The 20531-nt window shown below is 42.6% G+C and overlaps 1 protein-coding gene across 3 annotated transcripts in view; it reads left to right on the forward strand.

Moving 5' to 3' along the window:
* Positions 1–20531, forward strand: part of Mapre3 (microtubule associated protein RP/EB family member 3) — a 60587-nt gene that overhangs the window by 22784 nt on the left and 17272 nt on the right. The gene's annotated exons all lie outside the window — the stretch shown is intronic.

Genomic DNA, 20531 nt, shown 5'->3' on the forward strand with positions numbered 1-20531 from the left:
GCATTCTGAAATTTTCTTGACAACCTAAGAAGAAAAGGATTGTAAGCAGTTTCTGATAGCTGTTTCTTAGGACATCAGGAAATGTCCTGTAGTCTCCAGAATCCCAGGAAATCCCTCCTCGGTATGGTCCAAGAGAGAAATGACTTTTTTGCTGAGCTAGGCACCATACAGAAAGCTCTGCACATATACCTTGATTACTAAGGAAACCTGCCTGGGATCTGCTCAACCATGCTCTCAGCTTCAGTGTTGTTGAGAAAGTCAGTCAGCTCCTCATGCCTCTGCATATCCTCCTGTAAAATGTAAAATGAGGTAGCTGCCTGTTCCCGTTGCCTGATCATGAGGTCAGTGTTGGGAAAACTTTGAACTTTCAGATGAAAGATACATAAACTACAAAGTGAAGAGCAGGTTGTAGGACAGAGTATTGGAAGACTGCAAGGCAGAGGACCATGGGGAGCAAAATGGAAGGATGTCAGGCTGTCCTCTGCTGTCATAGAATCTGGAGACCTTTATCGACCTGCCTGTCTGATGAAGGGGCATATGAATTCACACTGTCACATAAGGAGAAGCAGCCTAGTGTAGTGGTTAGAGCAAAGCCTTTGGGGTCAGATTTTTTTTTTTTTTGGTCTTTTTTGAGACAAGGTCTCCCTATAGCCCCAGTTGACTTTGAACTTGCTTTGTAGACCAGTGTGGCTTTGATCTCTCAGAGACCTGTCTGCCTCTGCCTCCAGAGTTAGGCATGCGCCACCATGCCATGCTTGGCTTGGGGTCAAAATCTTGGGGTGGAGGACAGAGCAGCTACAGTTTTAAGAAATTCCTAAGGTGATTCTAATATGCCCCAAAGTTTGAGAAGCATCTCCATCTCACCAGGATACATTTGCACACCGCTCTCACATGCTTATGCACTCTACCTCCTGTAACCCCCTTTCCTACTCTGCTCCTTCTGTGTATGTAGCGTGTACATCATACTCATGACTGCTCGAGATGACTCATGGCTGAACGAACCCAACTCTTCCTTTAAGGCCAGGTCACATATCACCTTTTCCCCAAAACCTTTTCAGGGGCTGAAATTGCTTCCATAAATTAAAGAATACTATACAGCCATCAAAAAAAGAATGCAGTGACTCTCTATACCCTACATGGAAAAGTGATCATGATTCCTTTAGTGGAAAAAGGTCACAGAATATATTTTGATTCCATATTTCTCTATAAACATGTGCACATATAGTTTGAATTATATAAAGGTCTGAAGAGGGGCTGGAGAGGTGGCTTAGCGGTTAAGAATGCTGGCTGTTCTTGCAGAAGACTGGGGTTCGAATCCCAGCACCCACATGGCAGCTAACAACTGTCCGTAACTCCAGTTCCAGGGGATCCAAGAGCCTCTTCTGTCCTCTGCGGGCATTGCACGACATGGGTGCATTTACCTACATGCAGGCAATACATGCATACATATAAAAAATAAAAATAATAAATAAAACATTTTTAAAAGGTCTGAATAAAACATACACCTGTTAATAGGGAAGTGTGCTTTTTTGAGAGGGTTGGTTTTTTCAGACCAGGTCTCCCTGTAGTTCCAATTGGCCTTAATCTCACAGAGATCCACCTGCCTCTGCCTCCCAAATGCTGGATTAAAGGTACAACTATGCCCAACTTAGAAGTGTACTTTTAAATTTATACACATCTTTGTTATTTGACTTTGCATAATGTATAATTTTTCAAGCTTAAAAACAAAGTAATTGCCAAGAGAATAATTGCTGACAAAGTCACAGGGAAGAATCAATTGCTGTTATAACCCTTGTATAGCATGTTATTGTGCACGTCTCTTTCCACTGTTGAGCAGGAAGCTTCCTAATGGCAGAGCCTTGTGCTATGCATCTGAGCTGATCATCAGAGCATTTTCCAAACATACTCAAGGCCCTGGGTTCAATCCCCAACACTGTAAAAAAAACGTGAATTTTGTTTTACACTGATTTTAGGCATGGTACACATGTAGAGGTCAGAGGACAACTTGGGCAAGTCTGTTATTTCCTTCTGCTGTGTGAGTTCTGGGGATCAAACTTGGGTCATGAGGCTTGACAGCAGGCATCCTTTTCCTAAGCTGGTCACTAGCACTCAGCACTGTGCTTGACACTTAGTGGATGTGCAATGCATATTTATTGGATTGAAAAGATTTAAAAGAGGTGGCCGTGGTGTGGAATGCTTGTAATCCCAGCACTTAGGAGGCTGAGGTAGGAGGAATGTGAGTCTAAGGCCAGCCTGGGCCTCTCTTGGAGAGACAGTTGGGGTAGAGAGGGAGGGAGCTTCTAAAACACATTCAGGGAAGCTCAGATGATCCTTCTTGGAGACGATTAGGTCCCCTAGTAGCTGATGGTCAGTTGACATGTTTAGAACTCATAGAACTCTAGCAGAAAGACACTCATGGTTAGACTGATGTTATCCCTCACCAAAGAAAGAGCAGGGGCTGGAGAGATGGCTCAGCGGTTAAGAGCACTGACTGCTCCTGCAGAAGACCCAGATTCGATTCCCAGAACCCACATGGCAGCTAACAACTGTATGTAACTCCAGTTCCAGGGGATCTGACACCCTCTTCTGACTTCCATGAGCATTGCACAACACGAGTGCACTTACACACATGCAGACAATGCATTCATCTCATAAAATAAAAAATAATATTTTTTTTAAAGAAAGAGCAGAGGAAGAAAGATTACTTGGAGGTGGCTCCTGACTATACATGCTCTGCGGGTCACAGCCACACACTTTTTTAAAGGCATGACTTCCCCAAGCCTTCTTTTTTTTTCTTTGTCTTTTTGAGACAGGGTCTCCCTGTAGCCCCAGCTGGCCTGGAACTCACTATGTAGACCAGACTGGCCTTGAACTTGCAAGAGATCCACCTGCCTCTGCCTCCTGAGTGCTGGCATGAAAGGCATATGCCACCACGCCTGGTGATTCCCCATTTTTATAACCCACAACTGCTGAAGAAACCACTACTCTCTTTCAAAAGAGAATAAAACATGCTTTTCCTTTGTAGAACATGAAGAAACAGGCTCATTTTCACACAGTGTCTTTAATATCCCCTTTCTGTCTCCATCCAGAATCCTGCATCATGAAATTGCCTGGGTAGTCTTTCTGGAAGGCCCTGCCACCTTCTAGGGATCCACTTTCAGTCTCAAATTCATTAGTTATAATCCCAGGCGCTAAATGCTGACAGTTATAAACAGGTGGCCACTCTGTGTTCTCCATTCTGCTGAAAACTCAGGGCATTCCTGCTCATCTTCCATACTAAAGCAACTGATGCTGATCAAGCTAGGTTTTTTAAAACTTTGACCTCTTCAGCCATGCATTTGAAAATTGATTCCCTGCCCTTCTCTACCATGAACAAGGCACATACTTTGTGTCAACTTTCTACTAGAAATTGGATCCCAAATTGACTTTGGGAAATCAGAAGTATTATGATTACTATAACTAGGAGAGAACAACAAATGAGACATGTTCATATTTATTATGTTTACATCTAAAGCTATCACAGTGCCTTCTAGCAACATGTGAAATTTTAGTGTTGAGGATGTAGCTTGGTAGTAGAGAATTTGCCTAGCATACTCAAGCCCTTGGATTCAGTTCTAACACTATAAATAAGAAAAAGCAAAATCTTTTACATTTATTTATTTATTTGTTTATTTATTTATTTATTTATTATAGGGGTGTCACCATGCCATGGCATACATGTGGAGGTCAAAGGACAACTTGGGGAAGTCAGTTATCTCCTTTCACTATGTGGGTTCCAGAGATCAAATTCAGGTCATTAGCCTTAGCAACAGGTACCTTTACCCAAAGAGCCATCTCACTAGCATCCCAAAAAGTAGTCTTTTTTAGAATTTATTTTTATTTTTATGTGTATGAGTGTTTTGTTTGCATGTATGTAAGTGCACCTGTGCATGCATTGTCCACAGAGGTCAGAAGAGGGCATAGGATCCCCTGGACTGGAGCTATGGACAGCTGTTAGTCACCATGTGTATTCAGGGAACTAAACCTAGGTCATCTGCAAGAGCAGTGCTCTTAACTGCTGAGTCATCTCTCCAGTCCCTGATTTAATGATTTTTTTAAAAATTTTATTTATTATTTTTATTTTATGTGTATGCATGTATTGCCTGCATCTAGGTAATTGCACCCATGTCGTTCTTTTTTAACTTTTAAAAAATTGGGTTTATTTATTATTTTTATTTTATGTGTATGCATGTATTGCCTGCATCTAGGTAAGTGCACCCATGTCGTGCAATGCCCATAGAGGTCAGAAGAGGCTGTCAGATCCCCTGGAACTGGAGTTATGGACAGTTGTTAGCTGCCATGTGGGTGCTGGGATACGAACCCAGGTCTTCTGCAAGAACAACAATTGTTCTTAACCACTGAGCCATCTCTCCAGCCCCTGATTTAGTGATTTTTAAAGGACTATTTTAGGGGAATCATAGAACTTGGTCTTACTAAGTGATGTTGTTAGATAATTTTTTAAAAACATTGACTCACAGTTAGAGCTGGGGATAATGTGTGAGAGGAAGAGAAGACCGCTGATTCAGCAAGCGTTATGCATCTACTTTGGCCATGCATTCAAATTAAAAAGACAAGCGTTAGGAGATACTAACCCATCTCTGTCCTTGAATTCATGGTTTGATTTTAATATACTCTCCCATAATCATGGAAATATTGCATAAATCCCATAAAACTAGAATCAAATAAAAATGGATTGAATATTACTCATGTACTGCCCTGTTAAGACACTGTGTGGGCCGGAAGTGGGAAGATGACTTGACACTCTCAACTTCCTGCATGTAAGTTGATTCTGCATGTGTTGCTTCTCTCCCAAGAAATCCAGGTTCCTGGTTTGTTTCCTGCTGTGCATATTGTACCTTCGAATCCTTTTTGCCTTTTCCATTTGCTCTAGAGGGTTAACTTCAAAGGTCATCATAAGTCTGCATAAGTCATGCCTTTCTCTGGAAAGGCATGTTGTACCTGGAAGACCCTGAGCAGGTACACTGTTAGAAGCTGGTTTGCTAGCTCCCTTCCAAGCCTCTTTTATACATCTGTGTGAGTCACTTTAGGCTGTTTGGTGTCACATTGGCAGAGCTCCCCACCAGATTACACCAGGCTCTCTGGTTATAGCCTAAGTCCTTCTCCAAGATGCATGTTGTTCCCAGGGATAAGAAAGGTTTGTCTGATGGGAAAGTGTTGGGGTGATCAGAAGGACATGTAGCACCTGCCTGACTTCTGTAGCCATACAGTTGGTAACTGGGCTCTTGATGTACAGGTATGACTTGCCATACTGTGTCTGCCAGGTTGAAGACCAGCTGAGGCCCTGCCCACTTCTCAACCTTATCAATTCATGCCTGCAGGATTTAGGAAATATGTAGTTCAAATCCTTGTTCTTACTCTATAGATAGGCCCCGCTTGGTTTTGACCACTGGATGAATCTAAAAGTTTGTGTTTGGCCAGAAATCCAAGGACATATAGTGGAGAGCTAGAGACTCATGCTCATCTGAATAGAGACTGGACTTCTCTCACAGGACAGAGACTAACAGCATTGATTTAAGGAATGGTTCCAGGGGGTTGGAGAGATGGCTCAGTAGTTAAGAGCGCTGGCTGCTCTTGCAGAGGGCCTGGGCTTGGTTCCCAGCACCCACATGGAAGACCTAACAATTATCTGTAACTCCAGTTCCAGGGGATCCAACGCCATCTTCTGAGCTCCGAGGGCATTGCACAACACAGGTGCCTGCATTTATATACATGCAGGCAATACACTCATACACATAAAATAAAAAATGAAAAGTAAAAGGAATGGTTCTAGGATACCCCAGGAGTTGGCTCCAGCCCTAATCTGCAAGAGTAGGAGCTGTCCAACATTTCAGCCTACTTTCGCATCTGCCTATTGGAAAGATATATAATGATGCTTTGGCTATCTTGACATTTTGAGGCCCAGTGAGATGGTTCAGTGGGTAAAGGCACTGCCAAGCCTGATGATCTGAGTTCAGTCCCTGGCACCCAGATGATGGAAAGAGGGAACCAGCTCCCAGACGTTGTCCTCTAACTGCCACATGCACACAGTGACAGACACACAAATAAATAAAGAAATAAACAAATAAATGTAATTTAAAATTCAGTGTTAGCCATGTGCTGTGTTCTGAGGAAACTGATGGAGCTCGGAATGTATCCTAGCCTTTCAGGTCTTTAAGGTTTAAGAACTTCAGGGCTGGAGAGATGGCTCAGCAGTTAAGAACACTGACTGTTCTTGCAGAAGACCTGGGCTTGAATCCCAGCACCCACATGGCAGCTAACAACTGTCTGTAACTCCAGTTCCAGGGGATCCGACAGCCTCTTCTGTCCTCCTCGGGCATTGCACGACATGGGTGTACTTACCTACATGCAGGCATAACACTCATACACATAAAATAAAAATAATAAAATATTAAAATAAATTAATTAATTTTAAAAAAGATTTAAGAACTTCATGAGCTGTTCTTGTTAAGGTTGCAGGGCTCCAATCACACTATTTATAGTTATTTGCTCAGACACATATATACCAGGCAGTCAATTTAATGTAGCAGGGGATATACTTCTTCCGTGCTGTGGTGCCTTGAGTATCAGAAAAGTAATCAGAGCTTGCTTTGTGCACATGAAATTAGATCAAATAGAGTTGGAAGATGTTAAGAAATGATGTGATTTATGGGGCTGGAGAAGTGCTCAGTATTTTGCAGAGGACTGGGGTTTGGTTCCCAGCACCCACATATTGGCTAACAACCATCTTTAACTCCAGTTTCAAGGGATTCAGAACCCCCTTCTGGCCTCCATGGGCATTGCATGACACAGATGCACTTACATACTTGCAGACAAAACACTCATACAAGTAAAATAAAAATTAATTAATTAAAAAAGAAATATTCTTTAAACCATGAATTCAAGACTATAGATTATTTTACACTGGTAAATTGTACATGAGTGCTGCCTGGTGACATCTGGGGAGCTACATTAGTCATATTTATAATACCTGCACATTGCACTGTTTCTCCTGATAAGTAGCCCTGTGTATAACAGGTAACTACGTTTTAGTGGGGACTTAACAGGCACTTGCTGTGAGGGCCAATTACTAAAAATTGTACCTTGGAAGGCCAGATGATCTCAGTCAAAACTACTCTGCTGTTATCAGATGGCAGCAGCTTTATACAATAGGCAAATTAGTGGGTGTGACTGTATTCCAATAAAACTCTTTAACCAGAAATAGGGAGTGCTAGCTCATAATTTGCTGGCCCCGGCTTGTGAGTCTTAGTCACAGAGGGAGTTCTTTCCTGTCCTTTCCTGGTTTGCCAAAGTCATCTTTCATTGATGTGAGGTGTAAGCCTTTAAGCTGGATTCCTCCACTCTTCCCTCAAAGGACCAGGAAGCATTAGAGAAATGACATGCTCAAGACATGCTCATCCTGCCCTTTGCCCCTGTTCCTCCTATACTTCCTACTTGTACGTTTGGCCTTCTTGGAGCCTGGAGATCCAAAGGCAGGAGTTCCTGCCTCTGGAGTCCTTGGGCAGCCCTAAGAACCAAAGGAGACATTAGAAACCAGGAGCTTTCTTCAGTAGCAGACTGCTCCCTACAATGCTTCCTTTTTAAACCCTTTAGAAGAACAGAAAAGTATCTAGGAAGAATTGGTTGTTACTTTTCAGGAATCTTGAAAAGCTCATTAACAAGCAGATTAAAGTTCTTTCATGAGGTCATCATTTGAAACATTTTATTCTTTTTTACTTAACTGTAGATATATGGAAACCAAATGGGCATGGCCCGTGGTATGTGTTCCCTGACTTCAAGGCACTTATCTGTCAGGGAGGATGTTAGAAAAAAAGGAAATGTCAATATAAAGGTTAGATTGGTAACCTAATGTTGTGTGTCATAGGAAACATATATGCTTAATCACCAATGAACCATGTGTTAAAGGATAAAATTGCCAAAGGGCAGAGGGATCAGAAAAGAGAGAATAATAGTATTGTAACATCAATTGGAAGGGACTTTATGAGGTCACCTAAAAATAAAGTCTGTGCTAGACCAGCCTTCAGTCCAGCTCTTGACCCGTCTAGGAAGTCCCTACAGGGTGTTGTCAACTTGACAGCTGCCATGGTGGGACCTTCTGCTCCCGGGTTAGCCCTGCTATCTTCAGCCAGCACTGCTCAAAGTTCTTCCAGGGTCAACATCTGCTTTTCTGTATCTTCAACAATTTACAGCCACAGAAAATGAGTCTACTCCTTACTCTCACTTTTAGACCATAAGTAATTAAAGGCAGCTCTGTCACCCTATGTTTCTTTGCCTCTGTACTCCTCCCCATTCTTTCCAGTAGCTCATGTAACCTGGCTTGCAGGTTACTGTCATGGTCACTCTCTCCAAACATGCCCCTGCTTGTGAAGGTTATTCTTTTTTTGTTTTGTTTTGTTTTTTGAGACAAGGTCTCCCTGTAGCCCAGAACAAGCTATGTAGACCAGACTGGCCCCAATTTCACAGAGATCTGCCTGCCTCTGCCTTCCAAGTGCTGGGATTAAAGGCAGGTGCCACCATGCCTGGCATGAAGGTTATTCTTAAAGGCTGCTACCTAGGACAAAATTTGGTATTCCTTGTATGGTCTAACCAGCCTAAAAGGGGAACAGAACCATCACCTTCTTCAAACACTTCATAACCAGATATATGGTTTCAAGCCAGTTCTATTTTTTCCTATCTTTGCTAATCTTGAACAAGTTACTTAAGCTCTCTGAGTTTCAGTTCAGTTCTGCTGATGTCTGGGAATACACATGTGCTTCTAGCATAGAATGCTAAATAACAAGGCAAAAACTGAACTCCAGCCCTCAAGAAGTTCCTAGAGGAGTGGGAGAAATAGATACAGCAAATGCAATCTGTTAGCAGTATCCCACATTATTACAGAAGTACCTAGAAGCCTAAGCTAACCCAGCCCAGAAAGAGCTGGAGGTCATGGACAACTTCCTAGGTGAGCCCACCTTTAACATGAGCCTTGAAAAGAGGTGAGCACTGAGCAAGTGAAGATCAGTGGCAAGAAAGGGAAGGGCATTTCAGCCCCAAATCTAGCAGGCATGAGTGGTGGTAAGGCTGAGAGGGTGGTAGAGAGCTGGGTGTCTGCTTCAGGCTGGCGTGGTTCCTTAGAGAACAAGGAGTGGGTAAGGAGAGTTTAGGGGATAGGAGGGCTTATGCACTGAGAAGGCAGGAGGTGTCCTTCATAAGGAGAGCACCATGGGCTAGAGAAGATGTGGGATCATATAGTCAAAGAAAAGACCTGAAGCCTATAAAATGGGCTAATCATGATTTCAGTCCAGCCATACCTCACAGTGCTGAGAGGGAAAAGTTGGGCATAGTAGCACACATCTGTAATCCTAACACTCAAGAGGTAGAGGCAGGAGGATTATGAGTTCCAGGCCAGTCTGGTCTATATAGAAAGATCCTGTCAAGAAGGAAGAAGGGAGGGAGAGATGGAGAAGAGGGATTAAGTGGGATGAATTAAGCACTTAGGTCAGGCACACATGAGACTCTATCAAAGGCCACCTTCCCTACTCTCTGTCAGTGGGCTTTTCACCAGTCCATCACAGTGATAATACACTGAGCTCCCACTCAACTTAAAACCCTCACATATTTATGCTGGGAAAAAAAACTTACATATTTTGCACTGTGTTGTGGATCAGTATGTCTTTTGCTAAATGACTTCCTTCTGTTTGAATGTTAAGACCCAAATGCAGACCCCCCTGAGTATTTCTTTTGAGCTTTGGCCTTTTCCTATAGATTCATAGTAGTTTGAGACCCTGAGGCCTTCAACTAGTGTCGTAGAAATGGTGGAACACGAGCTTCGTCCTAAAAGGAGGACAGCATTTAGGTACAAAACAAGGCCAAGAGGTGTTAGGTGCTAGGGAGACAGGCAAGCCAACGGAAGCTGAGGGGATCAGGCTGGGGTAGAAGAGCCAGAGAAGAGGATAGGAAGAGGTGGAAAAAAGTCATGAACACAGACCAAGTCTGAGCCTAATCTACAGACTCTATGGAGCACCACTGGAGGTTTGAGAGGGGATCAGTAGTTAAAGCAGGGTGTTAGAAAAGTTTGTCTTGGGGCTGGAGATATGGCTCAGCAGTTAAGAGCACTGACTGTTCTTGCAGAGAACCCGGGTTTGATTCCCAGCACCCACATAACAGCTTTGAACCGTCCTTAACTCCAGTTCCAGGGGAATCCAAAGCCCTTCTGACCTCCGTGGCATTGCATGACATGGGTGCACTCACATACATACAGGCAATACACTCATACACATAAAATAAAAATAATAAATAAAATATTTTTAAAAAGAGAAGTTTGTCTAGCAATAAGGGTCAAGAAAATTTAAAGAAACAAGACTAGAGGCAAGAATATAGTACTGTCAGTGAGGAAGGGATGAGAAAAATCGATGATGTCTTAACAGCTTTGTCAAACTACAATATGACATTTCACAGGTCTTTACAGATTTTGAGGGATTTAAGCAGATAATACAGCTTTAAAATGGGCTGGAGAGATGGATCAATGGTTAAGAGCGCTGGTTGCTCTTGCAGAGGACCTGGGTTTAAGTCCCACATTGTAGCTAATAACCATCTGTAACTCCAGTTATGCGGGATCCGACGCCCTCTTCTGACCTCCTTGGGCACTGCATGACATGGGTGCACTTACATACATGCAGGCAATACACTCATACACATAAAAATAAAATACAATATTTCTTAAAAAATTAAGTTAGTTCCAATATTTTACCACAAATTTTTTCATTTCCAAGTTATCATTACTCTAATGTTGCTGTTTCAATTGTAAATGTATTTCTCAAGATTTTTAAACTAATATGGGGTCTGGAAGGATGGCTTCATGAGAGTGATTGATGCTCTTACAAAGGACCAGAGTTCAGTTCCTAGCACCCACACCCGGCAAGTCACAACCACTTGTAACCACACCTTCCTGTAGCCACACACACATGCATGCACACATAAACAGACTGTAGTTTGGGGGGAGGGCAGTTTTTCCAAGCTACATATCTTTCTACCAATTCTAAGTTTCTAGTGCTTCTGAAAATGATTTCACAACCTTAAGTTTTAATATTTAAATGACAACTTTCCACTTAATTGTATGGATGGCTGATTTTACAAATATGTGTATGTGTATCAGTATTGTGCCTTATCCAGATGTCAGTCATGAGACTTCAGTAGTGTTGAGGTGAAAAATCACAAGACAGATATTATGAAAGCTTCTTAGGGCTGAAAGTCATGGGCCCTACTCAGAGAGCTCACTGCTGAGTAAGAGAGAACCACCAGCAAGCAGAGAGGTACAACATGGGTGTGCAGACTGAGGAGGCTAGCCTGCGGAGGCCTATTACATCCTCCTATTGAACTAGCAAGTAAGGAGGAGGAGAGAAGTGAAAAAAGGAACCAAGAAAAAAGAAAAAGAAGCGGGGGTGGCGCCAATGAATTGACTTACTAGGTAAACATACTTACCAGGCAAGCCTGACTCTGACCTCCACATTCACACATTTCTCTCTCTCTCTCTCAAGCAGTAATAAAATACTTTTTAAAAACAGGGAGAAAAGAATGAGGGAAAGAAAGGAAGTTACAAAAAATAACTTTTCCTTTGTTAATACTTTATAATGTATGAAGTACTTTCAGATAGGTTATCTCATTTGACTCTGCCAAGAAGCTTAGGGGAGAGCAAGAAATGACAGAGGAGGCAAGGGGGCAGCAAGGTTTTGACTAAGAGGAGAGAGGTGCCAGGAAAAATTCTGAGCCCCTGGTGATGTCTGAGGGCCCAGAAAGAGCTGTTGAAAAGAGGCCATACCCCAGGTGTGTGGTGGGTCTCTAGGCCATCCCGACCAATGGCCCAACTAGTAGAAGTGGGCCTCAGTGACCCTGGTTAGAGGCCAGTAGGGACCTTTAAAACCAGAGCCAGGTAGGGGAGTTTGAACCACCTGGACAGAAGTTTTAAAGTGACTGATTTGGCAGCTGTTGTCAAAGACTTGTTTCTGCCTGGCTACAAGCTTTCTGTTAGTCAGCCAGTCAGTCAGTTTATTGTGCCAAGAATTGAACCCAGAGCCTTGTTCATGCTAAGCAAGCACTGTGTTACTGTGCTGCACCTAGCCCAAATTTTTTAAAAATATTTTTTCATCCTAAAAGTCATTATATGTTCATTGTTGACATTTTTTGAAATCCAGATAAATCTAAAAATTCCCTATAACCTTGCCATAGGCAGAACAATTATATATGTTTGTGTTACTCTTCTGGGCTATTCATTGTTTTGGTTCAATAATACCTACCTCACACCCAATTATATTGTAAACATCTTCCCCTATCTTTCTCGGGATCTTTTAAGCATTTGCATGTGTGTATGTATGTGTGTGTGTGTGTGTGTGTGTGTGAGAGAGAGAGAGAGAGAGAGAGAGAGAGAGAGAGAGCACTATAGCACACATGTGGAGGTCAGAGAACAACTTACAGGAGTTGGCTCTCTCTTTCCATGATGTGGATCCTGGGAATCAAACTCAGATAGTCAGGCTTGTCAGCAAGCACCTTTATCTGCAGAACCATCTCTCCCAGCCCCCAGGATTGGTTTGATACAATGAATAGCAAGCTCTGTTAAGAGGCCTTGAACAGCTTGGGGTAGTATTTTGCTCATATGACAGGAATCTGGAAGAAGGCAGTCCAGGCTGGGAGAAGAGCCCAAAGACATCTCAGCTCCCTAAGGCTATTGTGGTACCTCCTGGTTTCAAGGTGGTCTGGGAAAGCAAGGATTTCCTTTCCTGGCATCTCTGGAGACAGGCAGCAAGAAGGATGAGTGCCGAGTCAGCACCTAGGGTACCTAAGAGTCATCATACACTCTTCTAGAATAGTGTTCTTATGCAGTTGTATAGTTCAGATGTACCATGATGTATTTAACAGCTCATTGCTGAGCATTTCAGTTGTTAATTTTTGATAGCTGTAAATGTGCTCATGTCTAAAGCCTACTACAGTGGGGTACATCTGCAGTTTCAGCACTCAGAAGATGTAGGCAGGAAGATCAGGAGTTCAAGGCCAGCTTGGGCTATATGATACCATATCTCAAAACAGATAACTAAACTTAAAGTTCTGTACGTAGCTACAATTTATTGATCCAGTATAAAATTCCTTGAAATGGAATTAAACTTAAAGGGTATATTTAAAATACAAAGGCTTGCCAGGTGTGGTGGCGCAAGCCTTTAGTCCCAGCACTCAGGAGGCAGAGGCAGGCAGATTTCTGTGAGATCAAGGCCAGCCTTGTCCACATAGTGAGTTCCAGGCCAGATGGGGCAACAGGGAGACTCTATCTTAAATAATAATAAGAGACCCTGTCTTTAATAATAATAATGGGCTAGAGAGATGGCTCAGTGGGTAAAAGCACTGACTGCTCTTGCAGAGGACCCAGGTTCCAGTCCCTGTACCCACGAGGCTGCTAACAACTGTCTGTAACTCCAGTTCCAGGGGATCTGATGCCCTCTTCTGACCTCCACAGGCATTGCACAACACAGGTGCACTTATACACATACAGGCAATACACTCATACACATAAAATAAAAATAATTTTAAAAATAGTAATAATGAGATTTTCTCTTTAAAAACTTTTTAAATTTTTTTATTTTATTTTTTATGTGTATTCGTGTATTGCCTGCATGTAGGCAAGTGCACCTGTGTCGTGCAATGCCCACGGAGGTCAGAAGAGGCTGTTAGATCCCCTGGGACTGGAGTTACAGACAGTTGTTAGCTGCCATGTGGCTTCTGGGATTCGAACCTGGGTCTTCTGCAAGAACGACCAGTGTTCTTAGCTGCTGAGCCATCTCTCCAGCCCTTAATGAGATTTTCTTAAAGGCAAGAGTTACTAAATTATATTCCCATTCATTGTGTTGACGAGCCATTTCTGTACTCTCAACAACAGATTTTTGTTTGTCCTGTCATTAAATCTTGTGACTGTTACTATGGATTAACTTTGCATTAGCCCTGACTATACTCTGAACTGCCCACTAGCCTCTTAGAACCCAATGCAGGGACCCTGAAGGCCCTGGGCCAATCCTCACCCTGGTCTATTTCTGCCTGGAGGTGAGGCTGCCTGGATTGGTCATCCTCATAGCACATACCTCACTCTTCTGTCCTTAATTTGAAAGTCCTTTTTTTTTTTTTTTTTTCTTTTTTGAGTCACGGTCTCTCTGTAGCCTTGTCTGGCCTGGAACTCACTGTGTAGACCAGGCTTCCAGAACTTACAGCAGTCCTCCTGTCTCTGCCTCCCAAGTGCTGGGATTACAAGTTGTGTGCTAACACGCCATGCTGTCAAGGCCTTTCTGCACTTATGTTAACCCTCTTTCAGGACCATCCTCACTTGTCTAGATTGGCCTACACCTGGGATCTGGCCTCATTTCAAATCGCTGTCTCCATATCCTGGTGTCACTTCAGTAAGGTGGCCCAACAGGTTTCCTTCATTATCTGTAACAGTTATGTTCTAACCCAGTAGGAGAGCAGATAAACTTGGTGCATGTGCAAGGCCAGAGGAAAAAGAGAATTTTAGTCATACTCTGTAAAAGACAGAAGGCTGAGGAGACAGTGCCAGTAGGTTCTGGGGCTCTTTTAATCATATTAAGCTGCTATTGTGACATGCTGAAATTTCCTGGGAAGTAGTCAAAAGAGTAAATTACCCCAAGCATCAGAATTCAGAATACTTATTAACTAGTGAGTGCTTAGCCATTATGTTCAGACCTCATCACAGCAGGTGCTAAAATGTTCCCGTGTCAGCATACCATCCTGTGTGAGCAAAGGAGGGAGTGGGAAGCCGTTCAAGGTACACAGATCAGACCCCAGTACCATACCAGTACCCCTCTAAAACAAGAGAAAGAAAATTCCAGAATCCTGATACTAGGAGGAAAATGAGAAAGAGTCCCTTTTGGTACTCCCTTCAGGACCTATTTGGACCCAAGAGGTGACCCCAGAGTATAGGGAGCACTGTCTTAAGGAAAATTGGGTTTTCTGGGGGCTTTCTTGGGGTATGGTTTTATGCCGCTTTGTATATTATCACCATCTCTAGAGAAGAGAAAGGGAAAGAAAACTCTATAACACACCTGTTGTGAATCTAGCTAAAACCAGGACATGGCATCATGTCCTGTCTCTACTATCTTAACTTTCAACTCACAGCTTCTTCCCAAATCTCTCACTGATTCTACCAGTGAATGCTACTTAGTAATACTCACTCAGTCAATCTTACACCCAACTTTAATAGTCACAACCCCTAGTCTTTTCCCCACCTAAGCATCCTGTTCCTGGCTCTATAATAGACTTTCTAAAATTCCCTCCCTATCAAAATTGCATTAACAACCTCTGCCCTGAATTGACCAATGTCAAGTTCTGTGTGGCTACTCCATTTACATAACCTTTGACCTTCATGAGCATGTTTCCTAAGTTAGCTATTACACTCCCTCTTCTGTTCAGAGTATCAGTGTCCCTGCCCCACATCCCACAGTGACGGCTGAAAGGCACGTGTTTACAATAAGAACTTTGGTCCTAGAGAGACTGCCTTCGCTTAGAGCAGAGACAATCATGAGAGATGGAGCAGGAGTTAGGTTATGTAGAGTATTCTTCACCACCTTGTTATGTACCACACTTCCTGTCCACATGGCCATATATGCTGAAACTGTTCTTGGGAAGTACACAAGGCTATTTTGATAAATCAGTTAAAGTTTCTTCTCTGAATTCTGTATTTATCCTGTGCACAGCAGCATCTCAGGAAATTTAAATCATTTACTCTTTCTGAATCTATTCCTCCCCACACACCCCTTTTTCCTAGATAAAAGTGTGAGAGGAGGATATCTTGGGTAATTGTTAGCTTTTTCTTTATTCCCTGGTAATTAGCATTTTCCAGTTGTTACCAAATTTCCCCCTTTTTCATCTCAAGATACATAGCAGTATAGTGGAACATTTTGCTTTCTTTCAATAATTGCCTTGGGCGATTCTGCAAAATCTTCATGTAAGGACATCATGTTCAAATAAAATACATATAATATCAAGAATTTAGCTTAAAAAATAAAACAAAATGTAAATATCATGGCTATGTCTGAGGTCTGTACAGATTATCCCAGGAAGCTAGATCCTCAACAAGAGGTGTGAATCATGAGAATTTATCATTAGGATTTCCAGATGTTAGACATGACCACACAGATTTCCAGATGTTCACTAGACATGACCATCTCTCAAACATTGTAGCCCAAAACAGTTTTCAGAAGAGCCTTAGTAAACACAGAGTCAGGTTTTCCCTCACTAGTCATCAAGGAAATATTTAAAAGAAAAAAATCATTTTATCAAATCAGTGCATTAAAAAAATAACACGCATGGCCTGGAGATATAGCTTGATTGGTATAGTACTTATCTAGCATACATGAAACCCTGGGTCTGATCCCTAACACCACATAAAAGTGGGCATGGTGGCACCTGACTATAATCCCAACAGTCTGGAGGTGGAGGCCAGAGGATCTAACACAAAGTTCAAAGCCAACCTGGACTATATGAGACCCTGGTTCAAAAAGTTTTTTAACTGGGCTAGAAAGATGGCTCAGAGGTTAAGACCACTTGCTGTCTTCCAGAAGACCCAGGTTCAGTTCCTAACACCCACATCAAGCAGTTCACAACTTCCTGTAACTCCCAATTCCAGAGGATCTGACACCCTCTTCTGGCCTCTATAGGCATGTGCATGTACATGGTAAATATATACAGTCAGGCACACACATACACAATAATTTTTTAAATCGTTTTAAAAAAATAAAAAGTAACACTCCATGTTGTTGAAATGAGCATTCATAAACTTTATTTCAGGCGGTGTTGTACCATTTAGCCCCAAATGCTGGCTTTGAACTTGTTAGTAGCCCAGATTGGCCTCAAATTTGTAATCTTCCAGCCTCAGCATGCCTAGTGCTGGGGTTGCAGGTGTGTGCCATTATGCCCAGCTAATAGTATCTATAAACTTCTGGAAGGAAAGTAAAATATACCCCCTTTTTAGTATGCTAATAACCCAAGTTTTTTGAACCATTAATTCCCTGCCCAAGCAGATAATCATATATTTAAACATAAATTGTAGGTCGAAAGCTATTAATAATACTAGGACTATTTACATGTCAATAATGTCCAACAATTGGTGAGTGGTTTGATAATGGCAGGAAACATCTATGTCTCATAAAATGTTTTTTTCTGGGTCCAGGATGTAGCTCAGTGGTAGTGCACTTGCCTGACATGCACAAGGCCCTGGACTCCATCCCCAACACTATGAAAAAAGATATATGTTTCCTAATACCTATAACTATTCTTTGAAGTGTTCCCAGTATAATATTAAGTGAGCTTCTAGTTTCCACCCGATGCACAAACCTGATCCTCTTGCAGCTTCTCAGTCCTTCCAGTGGCTTAGGCCAGAAACCTAAGGGTCATCCTTGACCTCTCTTTCACAACCCACTGTGTTCTGCAACAAACCTGTTGGTTACACTTTTAGTAGGATTCTTCTGGCACTTGTAAAGCTTTAAAGAGAGGACACGACAATCCTGAATGCCCTTGATACTTAGGGTTTGGGTTGGTAAATAAAGACCCAGTCTTTCTCCTTTGAAAATCACCTAACAGTCTCTTTTTCCTAGAGCAGAACAGGACATCTGAAAACGGAGTAGCAGGATTCAAAATATGGAAGGAAATATGTGAGGAAAAAAAAGTCAGGATTTCACTGGTAGTAAGCCCATTTTCTGAGAAATGTATATTTTTGTAAGCCACACAAATAAAACACAACCTGAGGAACCATCAATCTTAAAGGAGATTCATGAAGTAAATGTACAGAGCCTCCCCAGCATAGCTTCTGTGGCTACCAGATAGAGAAAGTAGGGTTGACACCTGGGTCTAGAGAGGTGATTCTCAGCCAGGCAGAGGGGTACATGCCTATAATCCCAGCACTTGAGAGGCCAAAGCAAAAGAATCACAGGTTCAAAGCCAGCCTGGGTTACATAGTGAGTGCATGGCCAGCCTAAGCTACATAGTAAGACCCTGTCAAAACAAAAAACAAAACAGGGACTGACAATTCTTTGTTGTAGAAGAAATAAAATTTCTTCTTGGCTTTGTTGTGGAAGAAATAAAATTTCTTCTTGGCTCTTAGAAGTTTGCACTTAGACCCCTCTTAACTCTCAGTTCAAACTGAGCTTTCTCTACAGAGCCTTCCTGGCCATTAAGCAGAGTGGCTCCATCAGTTGTTGATCTCACTTGTCTTGACCTTGGTTTCCTCCAGGGCCCAGGCTGGGTCTCATTGCTTCCTATGGGCCACATGCCTTACACAGCACCTGGCACACAGCACTGTGTGTGGAGCACACATTCCATAAATGGTAGTAGGTGTGTAAGGAAGTAAATACATCAGAGGCTCTACAGAGTCTGTGGTAATCAATTTTATCTATTCCTTTCTTAGTACACTAGGTTTCCTTAAAACTAAGGGCTTCTGGGGGCTGTAGAGATGGCTTAGCAGTTGAGAGCACCTACTGCTCTTGCAGAGGACCCAGGTTTGATTCCCAGCACCCACATGGTGGCTACAAACCGTCCTTAACTCCAGTTCCAGGGGAATGTGAAGCCCTCTTCTGACCTCCGCGGCATTGCACGACATGGGTGCACTCACATACAGGCAGGCAATACACTCATACACATAAAATAAACATAATAAATAAAAATTTTTTAAAAAACTAAAGGCTTCTAATGAATCACAGGTAAACTAAGCAGTAAATTAATATTTAAAATGTTATTTTCTGGGTTGGAGAGATGACTCAGCAGTTAAGAGCACTTGCTGCTTTTCCAGAGGAGGAGCTTCAGTTCCCAGCACCCACATTGAATGGTTCATCATCACCTGTAGTCTAGTGCCAGAAGATTGATGCCCTCTTCTGACCTCCAAGGGTACCCCCCCTACACACAGCATACACACAGACACATATACATGTACATAAATTTAAAAAAAATTTTTTTTTGTCTTTTTGTGACAGGGTTTCCCTGCAGTCCTGGCTGTCCCGGAACTTGCTATGTAGACCAGGCTGGCCTCAAACTCACAGAGATCCACCTGCCTCTGCCTCCCAAGTGCTGGGATTAAAGGTGTGTGCCACCATGGCTGGCTCAAAAAAAATGTTTTTAAAAACACATCATTTTCTAGGGCTGGAGAAATGGCTCAACAGTTAAGAGTACTTGTTGCTCTTCTATAGGACTCAGGTTTGGTTCCTAGAACCCACATGGTAGTTAACCATCTGTAACTCCTGTTCCAGGGAATCCAATGCCGTTTTCTGGCCTCGACAGGGATTGCACACATGGGTGCACTTACATGCATACAGACAAAACACTCGTACATATAAAATAAAAATAAATCAAAAAATTTTAAACTGTTTCTAAATATTCACCTTCATGCAGACTTTATTAACATTTTCCCTGCATTGCAGGGGCACAGAATACTGTCAATTGAACCCAGGGCCTTATACATGCCAGCCAAGCTGCCCTTCTACCACTGAGCTATATCTGCAACCTTTTTTTTTTCTTTTTTAAAATTTTTATTTTGAGACAGAGCCTTGCTAGGTTGCCCAGGCTGGCCTTGAATTCTCTATGTAGCCCAGGCAGGCCTTGATCTTATGATCCACCTGCCTCTTCTTTTCATTTTTTTTAAAGACAGGGTCTCACTCTGTAGCCCTGACTGGCTTGGAACTCGCTATGTAGACCAGGCTGACCTGGAACTCACAGAAATCCACCTGCCTCTGTCTCCCAAGTGCTGGGATTAAAGGGGCCTTTCTTTTTATTCTTGATAGTGTTTTAAGCAGCTTGGAAAGATAGCGCCCACTCACTCCTGAACCTCCTTGCATAGATAAGATCTAGAACTTACTTAGGGTAGATAGACTATGAGTTCTAAAGAAGGCTGGAGGATGTTGAGCTAAGAAGCACAAGTCTATGTTTAATCCATATTTCACTTTAAAATTTAACTGAAGGACAGATACTCACTGCCCTACAGGTAACCGTTCTCTACCAGGGAAGATGCAACAGACACAGTGGCCTTGATGACCCAACTCCTGATTTCTTTCCCAACTCCTTTTGTTCTGGGACTCCCTACCTGTCTGCAGGTCTAGCTTCTGTCCCCACACTGCAACAGAATGGCTCAGGGTTTCATCATTCCTTCTTGTACTCTAATGACTGCTGCTCTCTGGTCATGTCATTAGCTGGGAAGCTACCCTCCTCCTGGAAACCTGCCCCTCCCTTGGCTCCTGAGACTGGTCTACCTGGCCCAGCCTCCTCTCCTTTGATGGCACACCCTAACATTCCTCCAAGACTTAGTCACTGGTCTCATGCTCACTTTTTCAAATAAAAATGATAGTAAACATCTTTCTCATGCCCCAAATTCCCCCTTTTCACTGCTTTCTGACATCCTATTATCTTTAGAGGCCCAACCTAGATGCCACCTTCCCCCAGAAACCACCTGCCTGCTAACCCCC

This window comes from Nannospalax galili, unplaced genomic scaffold, assembly GCF_000622305.1.
Source record: "Nannospalax galili isolate Female #2095 unplaced genomic scaffold, S.galili_v1.0 scaffold517, whole genome shotgun sequence".
NCBI classification, from domain to species: domain Eukaryota; kingdom Metazoa; phylum Chordata; class Mammalia; order Rodentia; family Spalacidae; genus Nannospalax; species Nannospalax galili.